This window comes from Phoca vitulina, unplaced genomic scaffold (genome assembly GCF_004348235.1).
Source record: "Phoca vitulina isolate PV1807 unplaced genomic scaffold, GSC_HSeal_1.0 scaffold1, whole genome shotgun sequence".
Classification (NCBI taxonomy): Eukaryota; Metazoa; Chordata; class Mammalia; order Carnivora; family Phocidae; genus Phoca; species Phoca vitulina.
This window is the reverse complement of record NW_022589704.1, coordinates 55,924,253-55,950,444: the sequence shown is the minus strand read 5'-3', so window position 1 is coordinate 55,950,444 and position 26,192 is coordinate 55,924,253. Positions and strand designations below refer to the sequence as shown.

The following is a 26,192-nucleotide window of genomic DNA, read 5'->3' as shown; positions in this document are numbered from 1 at the left end:
AGTATCTCTGTTGACTTGTCATGGTGTTTTTTATTTATTTAATGCTGCTCTAAGTAAAGAAGAATTAAGCATTTTAAGTTACTGGCATGTTTTTTTACCATTCATCTTTCAATTGTGGAATTCCAGTTTTAAATTTACTGAAATATATTTATTCCAATTATATGAGAACATTTAACTTGCATGCAGGATCACCAAAATTGTACAGTTTGTGTTTTGTAGCTTGTACATGCATATGTATTTTGTTCTTTTTTTTTTTTAAAGGTTTTATTTATTTATTTGAGAGAGAGCGCACAAGAAGGGAGAGGGGCAGAGGGAGAGGGAGAAGCAGATCCCTGCTGAGCAGGGACCCCGATGCGGGGCTCCATCCCAGGATCCTGATCCTGATCCTGATCGACCAGAGTCGAAGGCAGATGCTTAACCGACTGAGCCACCCAGGCATCCCTGTATTTTGTTCTTACCACCACACTGGATATACTGCAAAAAACTGCCTTACCTGTTTTTTTCTTTCGCTCTTTGATTCATGCACATTCTCCTAACACTCTGTGGAAGCCAACAACTTCTATAAAATGCTGGCCTTGTGCTTTCTTTGAGTCCCGTTGAACTTAATGCTGGATCCACTGGAATTCTGAGTACCTGCAGCCTCAGAAATGCTATATGAAAATGGGGTGGCAAGAAACGACAGTCGCACATACAATGTGCGTTATCTGCTCATGCCATGCTACATTGTCCCTTTGGACTTCACTTATAAAACACCCAAATTCAAGGATTAAATTATTATGAATTTCAACACAGTAATAGTAGAGCATTAAATCAAACGTGGGGCTCTTTTGAACGTGGGACCTTGTGTGCCTGCACGGTCGCGCGCCAATGAAGACAGTCCCGCATGTAACCAAAGTAAGAGTTACCTTTTCTTTTCTTTTTCAGTAATTTGAAAAACCAGTAGTCATTGGAAGGGCACCAACAAAATGGGCACATGTCAATAGGGGCCATATTGAAAAATAATATTGTTTTGGCTAACTGAAGCCTAAGATGAATCTTGATATATTGTAGAAGAATTAACAGGAGGGCGCCTGGCTGGCTCAGTCAGAAGAGCATGGGACTCTTGATCTCAGGGTCATGAGTTCAAGCCCCATGTTGCGTATAGAGATTACTAAAAAAAATAAACTTAAAAAAAGAAGAATTAACAGGAAAAAAAAGAACTTGTAGTCAGTGTTTAATTGAGAATCATCTGAAGTGCAATAATGACATAGTTGTGTGGAAAATTAGTGAATTAAAGTTTTTTAAAGAATAAAAATATTTTTGTTTATCCCTGTAAACCTTACAACTTAAAAAAAGGCTAAACATTACAGAGAGGTAATATAAAAAAGCTACTCTCCGGGTGCCTGGGTGGCTCAGTCGTTAAGCTTCTGCCTTCAGCTCAGGTCATGATCCCAGGGTCCTGGGAGTGAGCCCCTCATCGGGCTCCCTGCTTAGTGGGAAGCCTGCTTCTCCCTCTCCCCCACTTGTGTTCCCTCTCTCGTTGTGTCTCTCTCTGTCAAATAAATAAACAAAATCTTAAAAAAAAAAAAGCTACTCTCACAGTTTAACGTATCTTGAAAAACTTGATGCATATATCTATAACATAACCATTTTTACCATTAATTCAGACAGATGACATAAGATTAAACAAAGACACCAATCTTGTTATTTTCTTTTCATGCACTAAAATTTTGTATTACTTCATTTTTTTTTTAAGATTTTATTTCTTTATTTTACAGAGAGAGAGACACGGCGAGAGAGGGAACACAAGCAGGGGGAGAGGGAGAGGGAGAAGCAGGCTTCCCGCAGAGCAAGGAGCCTGATGCGGGGCTCGATCCCAGGACCCTGGGACCATGACCTGAGCTGAAGGCAGACACTTAACGACTGAGCCACCCAGGCGCCCCTTGTATTACTTCATTGATGAGAGCACTGTAATAGCCCCAGAGGAAAATCCGTCTAAATATTTTCAATTTGAAGGGTTTAAAGAAACAATAAATAAGCCAATAACTTGTTTTCATCTTAATGTATTTTCTTTTTTTTAAGATTTTATTTATTTATTTATTTATTTGAGAGAGAGAGAGAGCGTGAGCACGAGCACGAGCGGGATGGGGGAGGGGCAGAGGGAGAGGGAGAAGCAGGCTCCCCGCTGAGCAAGGAGCCCAATGTGGGGCTCCATCCCACGACCCTGAGATCATGACCTGAGCCGAAGTCAGATGGTTAACTGACTGAACCACCCAGGTGCCCCAATGTATTTTGTATTATATTAAGGTGAATAATTCATCTATGTTTTCAAATAATCAATAGAAATATAAATAACTATATTAGGATGATATAGGAAATCATACATGACAAGAGGGCTAAGACGAAGTTCTATGAATATACAACTTTGCGAATATAAAAGTGTCGCCGCAAAATAAAGATGTATTATATGTTCACTCATAATTGTTTATAATAAAATCAACCAAAAGCCAGATAATTCTTGTGTTTATTCAAATAGTCTTTAAAAATAACTTCCAAACACACACACACACACCCACACACCCATACCACCACACGTGTGATTATGCATTGAACATTTCCAGAAGGATACTCAATGTGTCTATCTAATGAGACTGGATGCTGAGAGAAAGAATTTTACTTTTCACATTTCTTCATCTTCTGTACTATTTGGGTTTTTTTTTACCATGAGCATGATTTTATTTCAATAATTTTAAAACTAGCTAGTTAAAAAAGGTAGTCATTCAGTGAGTATACCCTAAAACACATACTGCAGTCTATAGGCACATGGTGTACATAGGTGTCTCTATCATGATTTCATTTCATTCTTCAGTTGGTTGGAGCCCCTCTTGGCCCAGGGGGATCCTTGCATTAATACAGCGTCATTGAGGGTCTCCAGAGGAACGAGCGTCTGCAAAGGGAGAAAGGCTTTTTGCGATAGTAGGGCTTAATTGTCAATCATGAGAAAGAGCAGTATCCGTGAAACTTCCTGGCATATGGTGTATGTAAATGATATTCTTTCATAATTTTAAAACATTATTTATAAATGTAAAAGTTTGAACATATACAAAGGTAGAAAGAAATGAACCCCATGTATTCAGCAACCAGCTTCAGCAATGATCAATGCATGTCCAATCTTGTTTTGCTTATTACCCCACCCACTCCCCCATTTCATTGAATTATTTTGGAACAAAGCCAAATATCATATCTTTTCATCCATAAATATTTCAGTATGTATATCCATAAGGACTAAACAAAACAAAACAAAACACAATAACATCACATCTAAAAAAATCCCCAAGGATTCCTTAATATTATTAAATATTCAATTATTACTAAAATTTCCCTGATTGTCTCATAAATATATTTTTACAGTTGACTTATGTATAGATTATCGACTGTCTTTTAGCCCATAGATTACCCCCTCATTTTTTTCTTACTCTTTATTTATTGAAGGAACCAGGTATTTTGTCTCAAAGAATTTTCCACAGCTTGGATTTTACAGATTACATCTTTCTGTTATTGTTTAACACGTTTTCTGTCCCCTGAATATTTTGTAAATTAGTAGTTAGATCTGGATGCTTCGAGCAGTTGCCATTGTTTGGGAAGACTACCTTATAAGTGGTGGTGTGTACTCCCCGCTGCATCGTATCAAAAGGCACAGAATGTCTGCGTGTCTCTCTTTTTGTGATGTTAGTACTGACCAGTGGTTTAGGGGCTGTTAGCATAGCATATTGTGGTAGACTCTTCACTGGTTCCCCACTTTGCCCTTGTTCCCACCCCCAAGGGATATTGTCCATGTAGGATTGAGTTGTGGATTGGCTGGACAATTCTGTTCATCTTGGCTGAGCTTGATTGGATGATTTTTTCTGGATCCAGCTAGGGCTTCCACATTAGTTGGGCAACTTAGTTGATCGATCCAGAATGTCCTCCGGTGCGATGGCTCATCTGTTCCTTGTGTCTCAATCTATAGCAGGCTAGCCCAGGCATATTCTCCTGGTTTTACAAAGGTCCAAGAGCCTTCCATATTTGTAATCATCCGACTCATCAAAAAGATCATTCTTTTTTAGCAATGCAAATTCTTTCTTAAACTTCCAATTAGTCTTCAGTACGAGCATTCAATACAGATACATATATGATAGAGCTGACCTTTCTGAAGTTTGGCAGTTCATTTTGTCTCCTTATGTAATAGGATAAGGCTTATTATTAACGTTTTCTAGCCCTTGTACTTACACAATTTTATAGACTTTCTGACGTGATGAGAGGTCTTTATCATTTTGTTCTTGAGCTTGTCAGTTCAATCCACACCAGAATTCTTTATTTCCTTTAATTTGTCTCATTGACTGTTTTACTTCCTGCACAATTCTTCTTCTCTTTCTTTTGACAGCCCAAGCAGGTTTACAGCAGTCCGGTTTTAGCTATGCCGACATATCTATTCAGCTTATCCTCGGGACATTCAGGAGAAACCTGTTGCAGTCAGTGTTTATGAGCTTTTATGATATTTACTTAACAAATGTGGCCTTCAGGAAACCAAGGTAGGCATTGAATGAGTTGACAAGAAAAATAGAGGATGGCAAATGCAGGCACGGGTAAATGGGAGAGTCACTCTGGAAAGATGCTTATATGAAATGAGGAATATTTTCCCCCTAATGTTAGAAGAAACTCTGCCCGATCATTCATTTCTTCAATAATTTACAGAATCTTGGATCTCTTGAAGTATAAAAACTTCAATATATATATTGTGTTATATATATAACACAAGCCTAACTGTATGCTCAAAGGCAACTTCTTGCTCACCCCATATACAAAGGCAAGATAACTTATAGTCCAAACTTGAAGGATGATATATAGTAAAGTATTTTACTGGAAAGTAAGAATTGAAACCCTCGGATGGATTTTGCTGAACAATACAGCAATCTGGGAATGTCAAAGAAGTAGGAAAAAAAGAAAAAGAAAAAGAAATCTTTTATCAGACCTTAGCTAGGCTTATGAGGGTCACTAAGGAGCAAGCTCAACAATAATTAAAAGCTATAAAGCGCTGCGTGTCCTAAATTATAAACACCTTTACAATCTTGGAATTACAAAAAGGCTTTTTAAACACCATTATCACTAATCAGTTTAAAATATTATCAATTTAACACTGATTATCGGTAGTAAAACACTACCGGTTTAAAAATATTTCTTGAATGTCTTAATACTGTGTTCTGTACTTCCAAGGAATGCAGATGAAAATAAGATTTACCCTTTTAAAGAGAGAGTAATCTCTCTTGAGTCATAAACTATTTAAGATATTTTGGAAGCTATGAATATTCTCCTTTAGAAAATGCACATTTGAACATATGCTCAAGATTTAACATTTAGCTTTTGGGGTTTTATGGGCGTTCCAGAAGCCCTCCCATGGATCTTGTAGGGGTGAGTTATGGACTTTACTTGCTCCTTGTGAATTAAGAAGAAACTTAGTAGGAGTCACATATGCCCCTAACTTGCCATCTGATCTTGATAAAGTCATTCAGCATCTTAGGGACTCAGTTTCCTCATCTGTCAAGAAAGGAGCATGGAGTAGATAACCTTCTGGACATAATTTTTTCTGTCCTTTAGGAGCTAACAATCTGTCTGGGAACATGAAATGATCATAAAAATATTCAAGGCAATATTTTTTCCAACATTTATGAAAAATTTCAAACAAATTTCAAAATGGAAGGAAATTATAGTGACCACCCATATCTCCATCACTTAAATTCTAATATTCAATTTTATCACATATTTATCCATTTAGTCATTCCTCCATTCATCCAGCAGTTTAAAAAGTGCATTTCAAAGTAAATTACAGACATCCCTACTTTCTTCTTACATTTTTCAGCATGAATATCATTGAGTTCAATATTTGTTTATAGTTTTCTTCTTTTGATGTAAAATTTACATACAAAGGAATGCATAAATCTAAATTTCACATTTGTTGAGTTCTGGCAAACCCTATGGTCACTCTTTGTAATTGATTCCTTGCTATACCCCAACTCTTTTGTCCCATCTCTCTTTACTTACCTGGAGAAACCAAAACCCTGCTTAAACCCAACTCTCTAGCCAATAAAAAATTATCTGTATGGTTGAATAAGACTAGACAAAAGCAACTCTGTTGACTATGTGTGTTTTAAATTCATGATCACTGACATAATGCTTCCCAGCAGTTATACTCTATTTGCTTCATCCAGTCTCTCCCACTCTCTAAACAAGTGTTTCTCACAAACTATCTGGGTGAAGGGTCAATTTCTTTTTTTTTTTTTTAAAGATTTTATTTATTTATTTGACAGAGAGAGACACAGCGGGAGAAGGAACACAAGCAAGGGGAGTGGGAGAGGGAGAAGCAGGCTTCCCGTGGAGCAGGGAGCCCGATGTGGGGCTCGATCCCAGGACCCTGGGATCATGACCTGAGCCGAAGGCAGATGCTTAACGACTGAGCCACCCAGGCGCCCCAACAATTTCTTATCATTTTAAATCCATTATGGAATAATACTTTTGTAAAATACAACTTAAATGAGTTACAAGAAAAATGAAATAAAACGAAGACATACAAAAATGCAAGTCCCAAATTTTTATCATTAAACTTAGCAGTCATAAAATTCTTCCATCCAATTGCTATAAAAGCTTCTACAGGCTTACCCTCAATTCCTATAATTGTCTTTTCATGGACGGATAACAAGGACTGTGAAAAAGCACTGGTCCCCAGACTATGCTCAAATGACTATTTTGTAGCTTCTCCTCCCTCCTCAAACCTTTCCTATTTGCCTGCCCTTCCTCCTGTGAGCTGATGATTTTGCTTCACTGAGATACTTGAAGGAATCAGAAGAGAATTTCACAGGCTCTCACCCTCATATCTACTCACCTACCTCTATCTGTGCCCATACACACCATGCTTTCTTTTTTTTTTTTTTAAAGATTTTATTTATTTATTTGAGAGAGAGAATGAGATAGAGAGAGAGAGCATGAGACGGGGGAGGGTCAGAGGGAGAAGCAGACTCCCTGCTGAGCAGGGAGCCTGATGTGGGACTCGATCCTGGGATTCCAGGATCATGACCTGAGCGGAAGGCAGTCGCTTAACCAACTGAGCCACCCAGGCGCCCCCACACCATGCTTTCTCATGTTACTATGGATGAACTGCCATGCTTTTAGAAAAGGCCAATCCTTTTGATGTACACTGGGGTCATGCCATCTCAACTCAGGGATGGGGCTCTGGCAAGTCTGCCCCTCCCTTTCACATCATGATTCCCCCCTCCCCTCTCTACTCTGTCATTCACATCAGCATATAATCATGCTGTTTTTTCTCCCAACTTAGAAACCTCTTGGCCCTCTCTCCCTGTCCAGCTACACACTTAACTTCTCTGTCCTTTTCCTGCAAAACTCCTTGAATTAGTTGTTTATACCAGCCATCTACAATGCCTTTGCCCGATTCTCCCTTGGACCCACTTTAGGCAGATTTTCACCCTCACTACTGCATTAAAACTGCTCTTTTTCTAAAGTCACCAGTGGCTTTCACATTTCCAAATTATTATTCATTTCTCAGCCCTCAGTTTCCTTGATCCATTGGCAACATTTCACGGTTAATGGTTCTGTTCCTTGAAACATTTTCTTCTGTCTTCTGGGGTACCATTCTAGTTTGCTTTTCCTCTGACTTTTCTGGCTTTTCCTTTTCAGTTTCCTTTGGTGCTTTGCTGACCTGGAAATGTTGGAGTATCCAATCTTTGACCTCTCCTCTTTTCTGTCTACACTTATTCCTTCCATGATTACATGCAATTTTATGACTTTAAGTACCATCGATAGGCTGATGAACCTCAAGTTCCCTGAACCTCTCCCCTGAATCTCACTCAGATTTCCTATTTGTCCTCTCCCATTGGTATCTAATGAGCACCTGAGCATCTCAAACTGAACATGTCTAAGCACAGCTCCAGATATTCCCCTCTGCTCCCAAATGTTTTCTCAGTGTTCTCTACTTTAGTTAATAGCAACTTTATCCTTCCAAAGCCCTGAAACCTTGGCATCATCACTGACATCTCTTTTTTTTTCTCATACCCCACCTCTATTTCCTCAGCAAATCTTGTTAGCTAGCTCGGTTTACAGGAGACCCAAATGAGGAAGAATTTTTGCATAAAGATCAAAGAGTAATGTTTTATAAAACAGAAATATTAAGAGAATGCCAATACAGCCTCCAGGCTCTGAATATAAGGGATGGAAAATGAGTAGTCTCCGCTCTACAGGGCTTAATGGGGTGGTTGGGGCACAGCAAGTTTCCAAGTTCTCCATAGGCAAGAGATGAGTGAGATTTTGGGAAGAGGCTGAGAATGAGAAGAAGTTGCTAGCAATGAAATTACTCTTCCAGAGGGCAAAAAGAAGAAAGCTGGGGAGGTAACAGTGGAAGCATACATCATCATCATCATCACCATCATCATCACCAATATATAGTCCAATCTCCCATTAGAAGGATAGTTAAGATACCTTTACACGTAGGTGCTTTGGGTTAGACCATAACACCTTGAATGTGATATACATATGGCAGTGTTAACTTAAGAATTTAATGCCAAGACAAGGTAATCAAGAATGAAGTCCCAAATAGCAGTTAATTTTATAAGAATTGAAGAAAAAGGGACAAATATTATATAAGTCCACTTACATGAGATACCTGGAGTAGTCAACGTCATTGACACAGAAAGTAGAATGGTGGTTGCCAGAGCCCTGGGGGAGACAGACAGGAGTTAGTATTGAATGGGTGCAGAGTTTCAGTTTGGGAAGATGGAAAAGTTCTGGAGACGGATGGTGGTGGTGGCTGTACAACAGTGTGAATGTACTTCATGCCACTGAACTGCACTTAAAAATGGTTAACATGGTAAATTATGTGCAATGCATTCTTTACCATGATAATAAAAAAAAAAGGAATTGAAGCAGTGTGGTTTTAATGCTTGCTAGTCCAAGTCAGCTCAGAGAATGTCAATTCAGAGACCCTCATAGGGGTCCGACACTGTGGAAAGTGTTCTATTCACCTCCTCTAGTTTAATCCTCACCAAAGCCTAATCATGAAAGTATTGTTGTCTCTATCGCGGAACAAGGAAAACTGGGAGCCCCAAAGTGTTCTTATCCAAAGCCACAGGCTAGTAAATAATGGAGCTGGGAATTATATCCGAGCATATGTGTCTCCAAAGTCTATGTGCTTTCTATGAGCTAACTACATTACACTGACATAGGGGAGATGTAAACTCTGCTTTAAAAAGTTCCAGTCCATGTTTTAAGCATATGGCACAGTGGTGGACTCCTGGTAAGCACTAGGAACAGATGGTTAAAGGCAGCTCCTTTTATTTTATTTTTTTTACTAGTTTCAGAGGTAGAATTTAGTGATTCATTGGTTGCATATAATACCCAGTGCTCATCACGTCAAGTACCCTCCTTAATGCCCATCACCCAGTTACCCCATCCCCGCACCCACCACCCCTCCAGCAACACTCAGTTTGTCCCCTGGAGTCCAGCGTCTCTTATGGTTTGAAAGGCAGCTCCTTTTAAACAAAAGCCAGACTGTGCTCAAGTTGAGAAGCTGGTGGTGTGATAGGAGCAAGCTCTACGAGAAATGGCTGAGGCCTTGAATGAAAGACCTCTGTTCAGAGGCAGCACTGTGGAAGGACTCATGATTACACATCGGATTTATCAGCCATATCCTCGCACACACAGACAATAATTGCTATCACGGGGCATCACCCCCTGGTTAATGCACAACCAAAATATGATGTGCCCAGAGGTGAAATGAAAATTTCATATCTGTACTTTAGAAGTATGAGTGTTTTGTAAATATGAGGCATTAAAATGATTTAGATTCCACAAAGCAGTCTGGGAACAAGAACAGTTTTATCAGATGGGTATCATAAAGCTCACTGACGGCCAAAACAACAGTGCCAAAAAGGAATTAGGTACAGACTACTCAGGGAAGCTTTATATAATGCCAACTTGAACTTTTCTTCTTTTTTTATTCCCACCAAAACATGTTTTGGAAAATCTATGTATGTCTCCTATTGTATAGAGAACTTCAAAAGACTGAAGTGGACCACTGCAGAAACCTCAGAATACTGTCTTGAGAATACTTCAAATATTTCCAGAACACATCAGTATAAAACATCTGCACTATAAATTAAAGATGCCAATTGGGTTGCCAGTAAAGGCAAAGTTTAATATTCCCAGATGTTATTATATAGTATCTTATGATATGTTGGCTGAGTAGAGTATGCACATTTGTACAACATGGAATTTTTTCAAAATGTAAATCTAATCCCTGGAAATATAACAATAGCAAGACTGAATAAATTGTCTGAAAAGTAAAATTTGTATTTCTCTTTTTTTATTGTCAGTTTAAAAGATGGAGGAAGAGAAAGAGCAAGAAAACAAATTCTTCTATTAAATGGTACTTTGTCTTATTGAGGTAGAAAATTCTTTTTTTTTTCTGAAGTGTAATTGACTCATAACATTATATTAGTTTTGGGTATATAAGATAATGATTTGATATTTGTATAGTCACTACTATAATCACCACAGTAAGTCTAGTCACCATCCATCCCCTTACATAGTTACCAGTTCTTTTTCTTGTGATGAGAACTTCCAACATTAACTCTCTTAGTAACCTTCAAATATGCGATACCATGTTATTGGCTATAGTCACCATGCTGCACATGACATCCCATGACTTACTTATTTTATAACCTGAAGTCTGCAGCTCTTGACCCCCTTCGCTCATTTTGCCCACTCCCCAACCCAGCTCCCCTCTGGCAACCACCAGTCTGTTCTCTGGATCTATGAGCTTGGTTTTGTTTTCTTTGTTCATTTGTTTTGTTTTCACATTCCACATATAAGTGAAATCATATGGTATTTGGCTTTCTCTATCTGACTTATTTCACTTAGTACAATACCCTGAAGGTCTGTCCATATTGTTGCAAATGGCAAAATTTCTTTTTTATGGCTGAGTAGTATTCCATTGTGTGTGTGTATGTATACATATGCATTTATATATACATATACATATATACATATACATATATACACACATACGTATATATACCATACATATGGCGTTTATATATATATCAATCACATCTTCTTTATCCATTCATCCATTGATGGACACTTAGGTTGTTTCTGTATCTTGGCTATTGTAAATAATGCTGCAATGAACATATGGATGCATATATCTTCTTGAATTAGTGTTTTGTTTTTTTGGGTAAATACCCCAAAGTGGAATTGCTGGATAACATGGCAGTTCTGTTTTTACTTTTTGAAGAAACTCCATACCTTTTTCCATGGTGGCTGCACCAATTTACATTCCCACTAACAGTGCACGAGGGTTCCCTTTTCTCCACATCTTTCTTAACTCTTGTTATTTCTTGTCTTTTTGATAATAGCCATTCTGACTGGTGTGAGGTAATATCTCACTGTGATTTTGATGTGCATTTCCCTGATGACTGGTGATGCTGAGCATCTTTTCATGTGTCTGTTGGCCATCTGTATGTCTTCCTTGAAAAAATGTCTATTTGGATCCTCTGCCCATTTTTTGATCAGATCACTTTTTTAATTGTTACAGAGTGTGTAAGTGCTTTATATATTTTGGATTTTAACCCCTTATTAGATATATGATTTGCAAATATCTTCTTCCAGTTGGTAGGTTGCCTTTTTAATTTTTGTTGATTGTTTCCTTTGCTGGCAGAAGCATTTTAGTTTGATGTAGTTACATTTTTTATTTTTGCTTTTGTTGCCTTTGCCTTCGGAGTAAAATTCAAAAAAATCACCTCTAAGACCCATGTCAAGGAGTTTACCGCTTATGTTTTCTCCTAGGAGTTTTATAGTTTCAGGTCTTAAATTCAAGTGTTTAATCCATTTTGAGTTAATTTTTGTGTATGATGTAAGATAGTGGTCCAGTTTTATTCCTTTGCACGTGGCTGTCCAGTTTTCCAAACACCATTTATTGAAGAGATAGTCTTTTCCCATTGTATATTTTTGGCTCTTTTGTCATAAATTAATTGACCATATATTTGTGGGTTTATTTCTGGGCTTTCTTTTCTGTTCCACTGATCTATGTGTCTGTTTTTATGCCAATACCACTCTGTTTTGATTACTATACTATAGCTTTGTAATATCATTTGAAAGGGAGTGTGATGCCTTCAACTTTGTTCTTGTTTTCAGGATTGCTTTGGCGATGCAGTATCCTTTATGGTTCTATACAAATTTTAGGATTCTTTGTTCTATTTCTGTGAGAAATATGATTGGAATTTTGATAGAGATTGCATTGCATCTGTAGATTACTTTGGCTAACAATATTAATTCTTCCAATCCATGAGCATGGAATACCTTCCCATTTGTTTGTGTCTTCTTCAATTTCTTTAATCAATGTCTTATATTTTTCAATATACAAGTCTTTTACCTTCTGGGTTAGATTTATTTCTAGGTATTTTTTCTTTCTTTCTTTCTTTTCTTGTTATTTATTCTTTCTGAGGCAATTGTAAATGGGATTGTTTTCTTAATTTCTTTTTCTAATAGTTTGTTGTTATTGTATAGAAACACAACAGATTTTTGTGTCTTGATTTTGTACTCTGCAACTTTACTGAATTTATTAGTTCTAATAGTTCTTGGTAGAGTCTTTAAGGTTTTGATATATAAAATCATGTTGTCTGCAAATAGTGTGAGTTTTACTTCTTCCTTTCCAATTTGGATGCCTTTTATTCCTTTTTCCTGCCTAATTGTTCTGTCTGGGACTTCCAACACTATGTTGAATAAAAGTGGCAAGACTGCACATCCTTATTTTGTTCCTGAAACAGAAAGGAAAACCTTTCTGTTTTTTCACTTTTGAATGTGATATTAGCTGTGGGCTTGTCATATATGGCCTTTATTTAGTTGAAGTACATTCCCTCTATTCCCACTTTGTTGAGAGGTTTTATCAAAAATGGATGTTGTATTTTGTCAAATGTTTTTTTCTTCATCTGTCGAGATGATAACATGATTTTTACCCTTCATGATCCTTTTAATGTATTGTTGAATTCAGTTTGCTAATATGTTGTTGAGGATTTTTGATTATGTTGAATGGGGATACCTCAAACTTTTTATAAGCATAGATCTGAAATGAATAGTTTTTTTTTTTTTAATTTCAGCATTTATTACTCTGATTGCAGACTTTGGAGAGGATGCAATGGAAGCTAAATATGCTTATTTACTTAGTAAACTCTCTTTTTGAGGTATTGACCATGTTATGGCATACTCCATTTTTAGAATTTCCTATATTCTAAGATGATTGGTTGAATTCTGTCTAGGATGTTCAAAACAAAATGAAACATAGTAGGGGTGGTTCAGTTGGTTAAGCATCCAACTCTCAGTCTCGGCTCAGGCCTTGATCTCAGGGTCATTAGTTCAAGCCCCACGTTGGGCTCCACACTGGGCATGGAGCCTAATTTAAAAAAAAAAAATGAAGCATGGTAATTTCACAACACCAAAGAAGCCATATTTACATTATAGAAGTATTTTGGAGGATTTAGTAATTCATAGCATCCTTGCCCTGTGGGAATTGGTAGCAAGGATGAAATAGTGGAAGCAGTTTCATTCTGGAAGCTTTCTCCTACTTTACTCCATTTGGAGTTGAGCTTCAGTGGTAATAACCATAGAGACATTTTTAAGTCCAAAGTTATTTTGGTTAATTCAAAAGACTATTTTTATCCATTCACCGTCTAATTCAATTATTCAATACATTATGAACTCAAAATATCATTATCAAAAGCAGAAAGGGAAAGTTGTTAAGTATGTACGCCTTTATATAGGTAATATAGCTAAGATACCAGTCTCCAAATACTTTGGCATTATGCAAAAACCTTCAGGGGTCAGTAAACTAGGTTTCTAGATTCTATCAGTAGCCAGTTGTGCAACCTCAGAAAAATAATTTCAGCTTTTTGGAACTATGTTTTTTCATTTCCAAAATAAGAATGTGTGGTTAGACTGGTTTTTTTGTTTTTTGTTGTTGTTTTGACCTGCTTCACCATCAGAGGACCTCATTTTACCAGTTGTCTGGGGAATCCTAGTTGGGAACCTCCAATTAGTTTATGTGGTCAATTTGAGGACAATTAGGTGTTTGGCTGGCATCACAGAATTCCCAAAGTTTCCTTCAGATTCTAACATGCCTATCTTCCCTCATCATCATCAACAAAAATGAGTTATGGGGTACCTATTATTTTACCATATTGGACTAGGCAAGGGGATACCAAAAAGTTAAAAAGGCTCCTCTTCAGTCTGACTGGGAAGATAGGCTACATGGATAAAATTAAGGAAACAGGGTGATGTGTACTGGGTGATAATGATAACCCCGGGGCCAGAGAGTTTAGGAAGGCCTTTTCAGACAGGACCTGAGAAAGGTTAACAAGGTAGAAGAGGGTGGACCTGGGGGAAAAAGTGATAAGGTTGTTCCAGGTGGGATGAATGGAGTCATCAGAAACATGGGAGCAGGAATGTTCAATGTCTGTCTTAGAAGAATGAGCAGGCCAGTTTGGCTGGAAAGAATTGTATTATTATTTAATGAGTCTTTAATCCCAAATTGTGTCTAGCAGCTTAGCTGTTATTTTAGCAAATGTGGTAGCTATTATTGCTATATTTAGCCAGCCTGTGGTACATCAGACTATCCAACTGTTTACAATTACTTTTATTAACCCTAGGGAAATTATTGATGTGTCTCAGAATCTAACACTGACACAGTGGAACAATCGGCAAATATTTATTGAATCCATATAGCATGCGGGTCTTTATGAGGCAGAAAGCTAGATTGGAAAGGTTCTAGCCCTAAGGAAGCAGACTAGTTGCTGTTATAAAATCCCCTCCAAGGAAAAAACAAAATAAAATACAAGATTATACAGCTAATTTAGCACTTTAAAAAATAAACCTCCAAACAACTTATACTTACAAAAATGATCTTACTCATACTTATGATGAGAATGAATCACTGACGAATCTAACCCTCTAGCTCAGATCCAGGTCTCTTCTTATCCCCATAAGCTCCAAGACAGTATTTCCTTTCTTTTTCACTCTACTGATCTCTTCATGGTGTCCCATAGCATGCCAAACTTTAAGTTCCGAAAGAACACATCATCTTCTCTCCCCAACACACCATCTCTCTCCAAACAAAATATAACAGTAGTAGAAACCACTTTCATTGCCGCTACTATCACAAAAAACCAGCCACCAAAAAAACTCCAAAGCAAGCAAAACCAAGCCCGTCCTTTCTCTGGTAATTCTCACGTTGATGAAGGGCACTACTTCCAACAACCCAGTCACCAGGTCAGAAACTTTGGGCCCTGAAAGAACGGCACGTTGAGATGGGGGAAGATGGCATACGTGAAGGGGGTAGGATTGAGGCTGTTGGGAGGCCAAGGGATTTGTCTGTCTTGATTGCTGTATCTCTACAGTACCTGGCACTTAGTTAATTGTCCAATAAATACTTGTTAAATTAAGTAGAAATTTGCCTAAGAGTGGACATTATTGTTTTATCAAAAGGGAGAAATAAATTAATATTCATCTTTTGCTTTATCTAGATAGCATAAAGTTTGACCTACAGATTCGTGAATTGTTACTATTGGTACTTTGGCTCAGTTTCCTCAGGCGCTGAATAGAATTCTGAGAGCTACCTTCAAAGTCTAACCAGTATTTACAGTCTGACTTCTGAGGTAAATTGAACTCAGTGTTTTAAGCAGCCAATTTACAAAAATACTTTTGGAACACACTTGTTAGAAAATCGAGGATTCACTGTTCTGTATGATAAACGCTAAGTGAACATTTCAGGTGCTAGACACTAACAGTGTACTAAGGAGGGCAGGATTGCTTCCAGGGGTGTAAGTGGAAGAACTTTTCAAGATGGAACATTTATACAGAACCTTTAAGAGTGGGCAGGAGTTGGGAAGGCAGAGAAAAGGAAGACGGGCCTTCTAGATGAGAGAAAAATTATGAACAAAAGCAAGAATTAAAAGGCGTAAAGAGGGATAGTGAGTAAATGTCTAAGTTGCATAGAGAAGTATCAGAGATATGTAGAAAGAATGTTACTGCAAGAGCAGTATTTTTAGGAAGATTAATTGGTGGTTATCTGTGGCATGATTTGGAGCTGAGAGAGACTGGAAATGTGAAAATTAATTAAGAGTCTATTTCATAGATCCTGGCATGAGATAATGGTCTAACCCAGAGTGGTAGTGGATATACCAAGAACATGGAAAAAGATAACAGGAAATGAATGATATTTTGTTATTTCACAGAGCAGAAATTATTTTCTAGGATTTCTGATTTATAACAAATATATAAACTTCAGGGAGATAGTCTCTCAAATACATCATTGCAAGGCCTTGTATTATTTTTCTTGAAGGTAGTTTCTGTTTATTAAAAAATCATATTAATGATATATAATTATACTGATACAGTAACCAGTTGAAATTTTCATTATAAAAAAGGCATACTGACACTTCTATTTCCAGCAAAACTGTGGATTAGACAACCTGAAAAAGTCTCTCATTATAAAACACTTGGAAATCAGGGTAAAATAAAGCATCCCCACACACCAAAAGTGAAGACTGAATTGAGAATCAAAACAGTGTGGCAAAAGATGAGGTTATGACTGCCCTGGAGAGTTTATTGGTCTTGTTAACCCAGAAACTGGGGTTTATTATCCCATGCAAGAACATGAGAGGCTTTGGGCCAGTGTCAAGTTGGACACCCCCACAATGCTAAAGCCCCCAAGAATTGTGCCCTCAGAGAAAGGGCAAGCTAGCAAAAATCTGTCTACCAACACAAGGAGGCAACCAGGAATTTTTCACCTGTATTCTAGGTGGGCTGAAATCATATCCATTTTAAATTTGTAACCACAAGTCCTCATATGGATTTGTTGTTTGAATTTACACTACCTGTAGGGGCCCAGGAACTCTCCCACGCTGAGAAATCAACCAAAAAAAAAAAAAAAATGAGGTCTAGGCTAGGCTGGTATTACTCCTGGAGTGCTTGGTAGAAGCAAATGAAAAACCTTTCTGGAGGGGTATGCCTTTAATCATAGCGGCACATAATTCCCACAGAGGAAGCCTCACAGACTAAAATTATAGAATACACAGGAAATAATCTACTATGAGTGAAGGTCAGCAAATACATCATATGGCATGATTAGACCCCAAGAACTTCAATTAATGGAAGCATTGGTTAGATATTACAAAATATCTGATTTATACAACTGTAGACTCTAAAGAAGAAATTAAGAACGTAAGAAAAGAACAAGTTATTAAAATTTCTTAAAAAGTATTTTGGGGCCTCATTCCGGGCAGATTGCTGGGAAAGGGGATCTATTTGGGCATAAGCACGGCTAAGACTGATGGTTGGGAGTTGTCAGCATTCCAAATCATGATGTCCAGGGAACTGTTACGAGCTTTCATCCTATTCAATTAGTGCCTATGCTAAAAACATCAGATATTTGTGTTGAGGCCTCGTGGCAGGGATCTCCATGAGGTGGTGATAATTTAAGTCAAATGGTGAAAGAATAGTGGTTGTGAGATTTCTGTCCGGTTGGAGGCAAGGCCCCAGCAGTCCGGTAGAGTGTAGGGTTGGTGACGGTGTTGGGGAGGTGTCAAGGTTAGCTACTGACAAGGACTAGGGTGACTGTCAAGACCCCAGTCAAAAGGGTTTAGGACAGATATATATCTAGGAGAAAAATGGGTTACCAAATAAACTGGGGAAGAAGTCCTGTAATGCAGATTAGGCATGCACAGGGAAGATGGAGGTCAGGTAGGTACGGGTGCCCTGGATACCACAGTTAGATTAACAAGACTCATTCCAGACCCTACGAACTGATGGGAATGGGGTTTCCAATATGCTACCAGGCTTGGTTCAGACTTGTTCACAACTGGAACAAATTTAGGACCTGAAGTTGGGTGAAATTCCATGAGGCAAGCACCGATCCAGTGGACTGTATTTATATATCCACTTACCTCTAGACTGTGCAATGCCTCTAAGCCTTAAAAAAATTAAGAATCTTGCATTAGTATTGGATAATCAAGCAATTGTCATGCCTTTTAATTTACTACAAAATATCATGCAAAAGATTTCTTTTTGCACATGACTTCTATTTAAATGAATGCTCCATCTCAATGAACAGATTTATGATAAATCCATCCAACTCTTTGCTGTCTTCCAGGGTCACTATAATTTCTTTTAACGTGTTTATTGAGAGAAGCACTTTCTCCTATGCTGACAAAGTATTTCTTGAGGAGTGACTTCATTTAAAGTTTTCAATTTAAAAAATTTCATTTAGAATGTTGGACTATTTAGGATGTTTTCTATTTGAGAGAGAGAATCACAGTCAGCCCTGTCCCCACCCTGCCTTCCAGGTTGTTGCCCCCCTACAGCTTAGTCTGGAAGGACTCTGGCAGGAGCTGCTCACTTCTGGAAAGAGCCTGCAGCTTCTGGATTCCCAGGGTTGGGGATTTGCTTCTGAGAACCAGAGAGTCTTTCTGGCTCTCCTGGGTCAGACCTCTTGGGAACTGTGCTGCCAGATTGCTTGTGAGTTTCCAGAAACTCCTGGGCCTTTTGACTCAAATGGCTCCTTGCTTCCCCCCTGCCCTCAACATAGCCCCGCTCGGCCTCAGTGCACCCTCCTGTCATCTCCAGCTCTGGGTGCCTGCTTGAGAGTGGCTTCCAGAGTGTTGCTCGGCTGTGGCTGTGGTTGACGACACTAGCACTACTTGGTGGCAATCTTCCAGAGTTAGAAAGGTCTGTTTCCTGTAAAATAGAAATAAAATTCCTAGATTCTGTGTTTGACTTTGAGGGCAGAGAGGAGGCTAAGGAAAATTGGTTTACCGTGTGCTCTAACATTTCCAAAGTATGTTCCAAGATGCATCTCATCTTGAGAAATTCTTTTGGAAAAAAAAGATTGGTTAAGGAAACTCTAGGTTAGTTGGAAAACAGAAATGTAGAAATCTGCATACCATTCTCTATTATGGAAACTCAGAATTCCCAGGAGCATGTTGATAGTTCTAACAAGTCCCATAGTAAAGAAACCTATTTAATTTGGATTAATCAGCGCTTTCCAAACTTTTTGATCTCCATAACATTTTTTGAAGAATACATATTATTATCTTGAAGGAACTAGAACGCTGGGGACCAAGCTTTGGAAAACATTAATTACCTGCGTCTAATGGCATTTGCTCAGGTTTCATTGTCTTTGTAGCTTCTGCCACAGAGGCCCACTTTTACTCTCTGGATCTTTCTTCTTTGTTGGCCTTTGTGACTTCCCTTATTCTGGTGTTCCTCCTACCTCCTCTCCGTGTCCTAAACCTGAGTGTTCTCCAACATTCAGGCCTCAGCTTGAAGTTTTTTATTTTATTTTTATTTTTTTAGTAACTCTCTTCCCTTAGGATCACATTCTACCTTCTGGTTTCAATCATCACCCATATATAGATTAAAAAAAATCAATCCCTAATATCTCTCCTAGCTCTTGTCCTGCATTTCAAAATGCCTCCAGAACATTTTCACTTGTATATTCTGCTGTTACCTCAAATTCAACATGTCTGCACTTGTCTTCCCACAATATGTACCCTTTTCGGTGCATATACACAAACAATAACCAGTTACAGTTCATAAAGGTAGAGAAAGCCCCATGTTAGTAGCAATAAAAAAGATTAAATACCCAGAAATATATGTAATGAGAAATGTGTAAAACCTAGACATGACAAATTTAAAACACTCCTGAAAGCCAAAAATGTAAACTTGAACAAATGGAAAGACATCATCTATTCTTGTATAGGATGAGTCAACATTATAAAGATGTCTTTAAGTCAATTTATAGATTTAATGCAATTCCAAAATAAATATCAACAAAGTTTTTTTTTAATGGAGCTATATAAGTTGATACTGAAGTTCTTGTGGAAAAATAAACAGGCAAGAATATCCAGGAGAACATTAAAAAATTATGAGAAAAGAAAGACACCAAAGAAGATAAACTACCTCATTTAAAAGGAAGGAGATTTTAAGAAAATAAACATATATCTGCTTATTTGTACAAAAGAAATGCAGAAAGGGTAAACCAGAAATGAGATTGGTTACCTCCAGGGAGTGAGTGGGAATGGGTAGAAATAATGTGTAGTAAGAATGAGGAACAGTGACACTTATCTGCATATGCCTTTTTATATGGCTTTGACTCAGAACCATGGTAATGTTTCACATGCTCTCTCTGCTCCCTGCAAAATAAAGAAGTAAAATCATCCAGGACTTGGGGAGAAACTTAAATGGAACATGAAAAGTAATAAATGAACTTAAGTGTATTAAATGAATAACATAATTGCCCTGAAGCAGGTGCGGAAGAAAAGAACTAACCTAACTAACCTTGGAAAATAGTTTTTGACCATAAACTGTTAGGCTAAAGCCCAAAATCCTGCACAAAAATACTGTACTCTTCTTAGTAATTTTTTTTCTCATGGGGATATGAGCTTGCAATTTTGAAAGTACTTTATGTGTGTACTGTAATTGAACAAATAAAATATATTGCAGATAATGAAAGCCAGGTTTCTCCCTGTCAGAGAAAGAAGAAATTTTTATTATTATAAATCATAAAAGGGGGAAAACCTAGAATGAATTTTGTGGTATTGGATTAAAATTGAAAGTATTAGTATGAATCCATGGTTTACATATATATGTATATGTGTGTGTGTGTGTAAAACACAAAACATATACATACACACAGAGAGATAGATAGTTTGGAAATAAATATAGACGTGTGTGTGTGTGCATGTGTTACTACCTGCACATATATTTCCTATCTTTGTTCATTGAGTGGGCCTGGAAGCAATGACAACCCAATAGCATTGGGCATATCTAACAACCAGATCTTGGTTTCTAAATATCATTCTCTGCTAAAAGAAACAGGAGTTTTTTGGAAAATGGTTGATTCCATGGGTAGGGCAGGGAAAATACAAAATGCACCTGGAACATCTTCTAGTGCCAGAAATAAGGAAATGCTCAAAAAATAATAGAGGTCTTTTGAACAGACACAGGAGTCAACTTGGACAATTTACCAATAGCCAAGTCTGGAGAAATTTGAGCAAGAAAATAAACAATGATAGTTTGGGATTATAATCAATAGGATAAAATAAATATCCACAAATCCATACTGAAATACATAAATACTTGAATAAATAAATAAATACAAGGGGAGAAGGCACAGCTCTTCCTTGCCGTAGGATTCTAATCAATAAATGTAGAAGGAATGATAAAAATAGAAAATCACCATTAGTTAAACACCAAAGTAATAACTGTTGCAGGCAAGACCCATCAACAGATAGTAAAATTAGTGGACAAAATATGATCAGAAACAAGATTGCAGAGTCTTTTTTTTTTTTTTTAAGATTTTATTTATTTATTTGGCAGAGAGACAGAGAGAGAGTGGGAGAGGGAGAAGCAGGCTTCCCGCTGAGCAGGGAGCCCAATGAGGGGCTTGATCCCAGGACCCTGGGACCATGACTGAGTCGAAGGCAGACACTTAACGACCAAGCCACACAGACACCCCTCGCCCTTTTTTAAAGATTTTATTTATTTGACAGAGAGAGACACAGCAAGAGAGGGAACACAAGCAGGGGGAGTGGGAGAGGGAGAAGCAGGCTTCCCGCTAAGCAAGGAGCCCAATGTGGGGCTCGATCCCAGGACCCCGAGATCATGACCTGAGCTGAAGGCAGACACTTAATGACTGAGCCACCCAGGTGCCCTAAGATTGCAGACTCTCAAAGTATCTCTTACAATATACTTCTTACTTACAAAGAAAAATGTAACTGTACAGTGAAGAAAAGTCAGAGACACTACCTTAACCAAGGGATCAAATTTAACATGACTAGTAATAAGATATATTGACTTGTACCCTGATATGATATACTGATAAAGGCACAACACTGCTTCTGAGGTACTTTTACCAAAAACATATAACATCAATTTATCATGGAAATATCAGAGAAACCCAGATCGAGAAACATTCTACAAAATAACTGAACAGTATTTTTCAAAAGTGTCAAAGTCATGGAAGACAAAGGAATAATAAAAACAGAGAAACTGTCATGTATTGGAGGAGACTAGAAACATGGCAACTAAAGGCAATGTGGGAACCTGGATTAGAAAAAGGAAGTTAGGGGCGCCTGGGTGGCTCAGTTGGTTAAGCAACTGCCTTCGGCTCAGGTCATGATCCTGGAGTCCCGGGATCGAGTCCCGCATCGGACTCCCTGCTCAGTGGGGAGTCTGCTTCTCCCTCTGATCCTCCCCCTCTCATGCTCTCTGTCTCCCATTCTCTCTCTCAGATAAATAAATAAATAATCTTTAAAAAAAAAAAAAAAATAGAAAAAGGAAGTTAGAGGGAAAACTGGATAAACTAGTATAAGGTGTGTAGATTGGTTAATCGTGTCACATCAATGTTAATTTCTTGGTTTCAGTAATTTTACTATGTTATATTTTACATTTACAAATATACATACATTTTATAAACACAAATATATTACATATGCAAAGGCAACTTTGTATGTACATAAAATAAGAAATTATGTTTTACTAGTAGATATAGATATCAGGGAAAACTGAGTGAAGGAAATGGGAACTGTACAATTTTTGGCAATTTTCTATAAGACTAAAATTATTCAAAACAAAAGCAAAGGCAATTAGATAAAATAGGACTCAACTTCAGCTATTAGGAGTATATACTTTAAAACTCAAAAACTGAAATTTTAAAAATTACTGGGAAGGCTAGGATATTAATTTTACTTTTAAGCCTGTTATAATGCATTTTAATCTGACTTACACTTTCCTTAATATGCTTTCTTACTACCATATGATCTGGCAGGGCTGGTAAGCTTAAAGTGTTTTCCAATATGCTATTCTTTTTTTAAAAGCCTTATGTCTTGCTGTAATCATACATTTCAACAAAATAATGGACATTAATAAAAGTGGAAAGATACATGGATAGTTTATCATAAGAAAAACATATAGGCTACTTATATGACATTTAAATTGTTATTAGATATCAAAGTAATTTTTTTATTATTATCTTTAAAATTTATTCTTTTTTTTTTAAGTGGGATCCACACTGAGTGGAGCCCAACATGGGGCCCAAACCCACGACCCCGAGATCAAGACCCGAGCTGAGATCAAGTCGGTCGATCAACTGACTGAACCACCCAAATGCCCCTAAAATTTATTCTTTTAGGTATCATCTTTGCTCACTCTATCTTCACCTCATTTTAACGTACTGAGATTCTTTGTTTTTCTTGTTTGTGTTTAAGTATGTGTGCAACTACACTTCTATAGATACGTTATACAGGCAGGTTCTCTTCTCTCAGATAGGGGGTTCTCTTCTCTCAGTCTATCTATAAATCCTCTGGACAAAACTGGATGAGGGCATGCTGTGTGGAAACATTGAATTCTCTTATCCTTTCTTAAGCTAGTGAAAGGGCTTCTTATTTGAGTTTCTGATACTTCAGTTGCAGTCTATATACAACTAATGTGCTTTGAGTGCTCCACATGCAATATCTTTTTTTCCTGAATTGGAAGACTAGCCTGATGACACTACTGTTGGGGGGCACCTGAGTGGCTCAGTTGGTTAAGCATCTGACTTCAGCTCAGATCATGATCTCGGGGTCCTGGGATCAAACCCCAAGTGGAGCCCCAGGACCAGCTCTGAGCTCAGCAGGGAGTACGCTCATCCCTCTGCCCCTCTCCCCTCGCTCTCTGTCTCAAATAAGTGAATAAAATATTAAAAAGAAAAATTAATACAACTTTGAACAAAGCAGAGGCAGATGTTCTTTGTAATTTTTTTGGAATTAGGTTCTCTGACAGTAAAATACAGACAAAACTAAATAGAAGATCTCACCAAGATACTAGCCAATAGGATCCATCAGTACATTAAGAGGATTATTCACCACGACCAAGTGGGATTTATTCCTGGGCTGCAAGGGTGGTTCAACATCCACAAATCAATCAATGTGATACAATACATTAGTAAAAGAAAGGACAAGAACCATACGATCCTCTCAACAGATACAGAAAAAGTATTTGACAAAGTACAAACTCCTCACAGTGTAAGGATAGAGGAGACATACCTCAATATCATAAAAGCCATCTACGAAAGCCTACAGTGAATATCATTCTCAATGGGGAAAACCTGAGAGCTTTTCCCTTAAGGTCAGGAACATGGCAGGGATGTCCACTATCACCACTGCTATTCAACATAGTATTAGAAGTCCTAGCCTCAGCAATCAGACAACAAAAAGAAATAAAAGGCATCTGAATCAGCAAAGAAGAAGTCAAACTCTCACTCTTTGCAGATAACATGATACTCTACGTGGAAAACCCAAAAGACTCCACCCCAAAATTGATAGAACTCATACAGCAATTCAGCAAAGTGGCGGGATACAAAATCAATGCACAGACATCAGTTGCATTTCTAACTATGAGACAGAAGAAAGAGAAATTAAAGGGTCGATCCCATTTACAACTGCACCAAAAACCAAAAGATACCTAGCAATAAACCTAATCAAAGAGACAAAGGATCTGTACTCAGAAAACTATAGAACACTCATGAAAGAAATTGAGGAAGACACAAAGAAATGGAAAAATGTTCCATTCTCATGGATTGGAAGAATAAATATTGTTAAAATGTCTATGCTACCTAGAGCAATCTACACATTCAATGCAATCCCTATCAAAATACCATCAACATTTTTCACAGAGCTGGAACAAATAACCCTAAAATTTGTATGGAACCAGAAAAGACCCCGAATAGCCAGAGGAATGTTGAAAAAGAAAACCAAAGCTGGTGGCATCACAATTCCAGACTTCAAGCTCTATTACAAAGCTGTAATCATCAAGACAGTATGGTATTTGCACAAAAACAGACACATCGATCAATGGAACAGAATAGAGAACCCAGAAATGGACCCTCAACTCTATGGTCAACTAATCTTCGACAAAGCAGGAAAGAATAACCAGTAGAAAAAAAGATAGTCTCTTCAATAAATGGTGCTGGGAAAATTGGACAGCCACATGCCAAAGAATGAAACTCAACCACTCTCTAACACCATACACAAAAGCTCAAAATGGATGAAAGACCTCAATGTGAGACAGGAATCCATCCAAATCCTAGAGGAGAACATAGGCAGTAACCTCTTTGACATCGGCCACAGCAACTTCTTTCAAGATACATCTTGAAAGGCTAGTGAAACAAAAGCAAAAATGAACTTTTGCAACTTCATCAAGATAAAAAGCTTCTGCACAGCAACAGAAACAGTCAACAAAACAAAGAGGCAACCCACAGAATGGGAGAAGATATTTGCAAATGACACAACAGATAAAGGGCTGGTATCCAAGATCTACAAAGAACTTCTCAAACTCAACACCCAAAAAACAAATAATCAAGTCAAAAAATGGGCAGAAGGCATGAACAGACACTTCTCCAAAGAAGACATACAAATGGCTAACAGACACATGAAAAAATGTTCATCATCATAAGCCATCAGGGAAATTCAAATCAAAACCACACTGAGATACCACCTTACACCAGTTAGAATGGCAAAAATTGACAAGGCAAGAAACAACAAATGTTGGAGAGGTTGTGGAGAAAGGAGAACCCTCTTACACTGTTGGTGGGAATGCAAGTGGGTACAGGCACTTTGGAAAACAGTGTGGAGGTGCCTCAGAAAATTAAAAATAGAGCTACCTTATGACCCAGCAATTGCACTCCTGGGTATTTACCCCAAAGACACAGATGTAGTGAAAAGAAGGGCCATATGCACCCCAATGTTCATAGCAGCAATGTCTGCAATAGCCAAACTGTGGAAAGAGCCAAGATGCCCTTCAACAGATGCATGGATAAAGACGATGTGGTCCATATATACAATGGAATATTACTCAGCCATCAGAAAGGATGAATACCCAACTTTTACATTGACATGGATGGGACTGGAGGAGATTATGCTAAGTGAAATAAGTCAAGCAGAGAAAGTCAATTATCATATGGTTTCACTTATTTGTGGAACATAAGGAACAGCATGGACAACATTAGGAGAAGGAAGGGAAAAATGAAGGGGGGGAATCGGAGGGGGAGATGAACCATGAGAGACTATGGACTCTGAGAAACA

At 37.8% G+C, this 26,192-nt stretch overlaps 1 long non-coding RNA gene across 1 annotated transcript in view; it reads right to left on the bottom strand.

The window, feature by feature from the left end:
* The window catches only part of LOC116634389, an 86,271-nt gene that overhangs the window by 51,285 nt on the left and 8,794 nt on the right, over positions 1 to 26,192 (bottom strand). Inside the window, exon 3 of the long non-coding RNA XR_004299962.1 lies at positions 8,678 to 8,739. This is a non-coding gene — a long non-coding RNA (uncharacterized LOC116634389). The remainder of the gene's footprint in view (positions 1 to 8,677; positions 8,740 to 26,192) is intronic.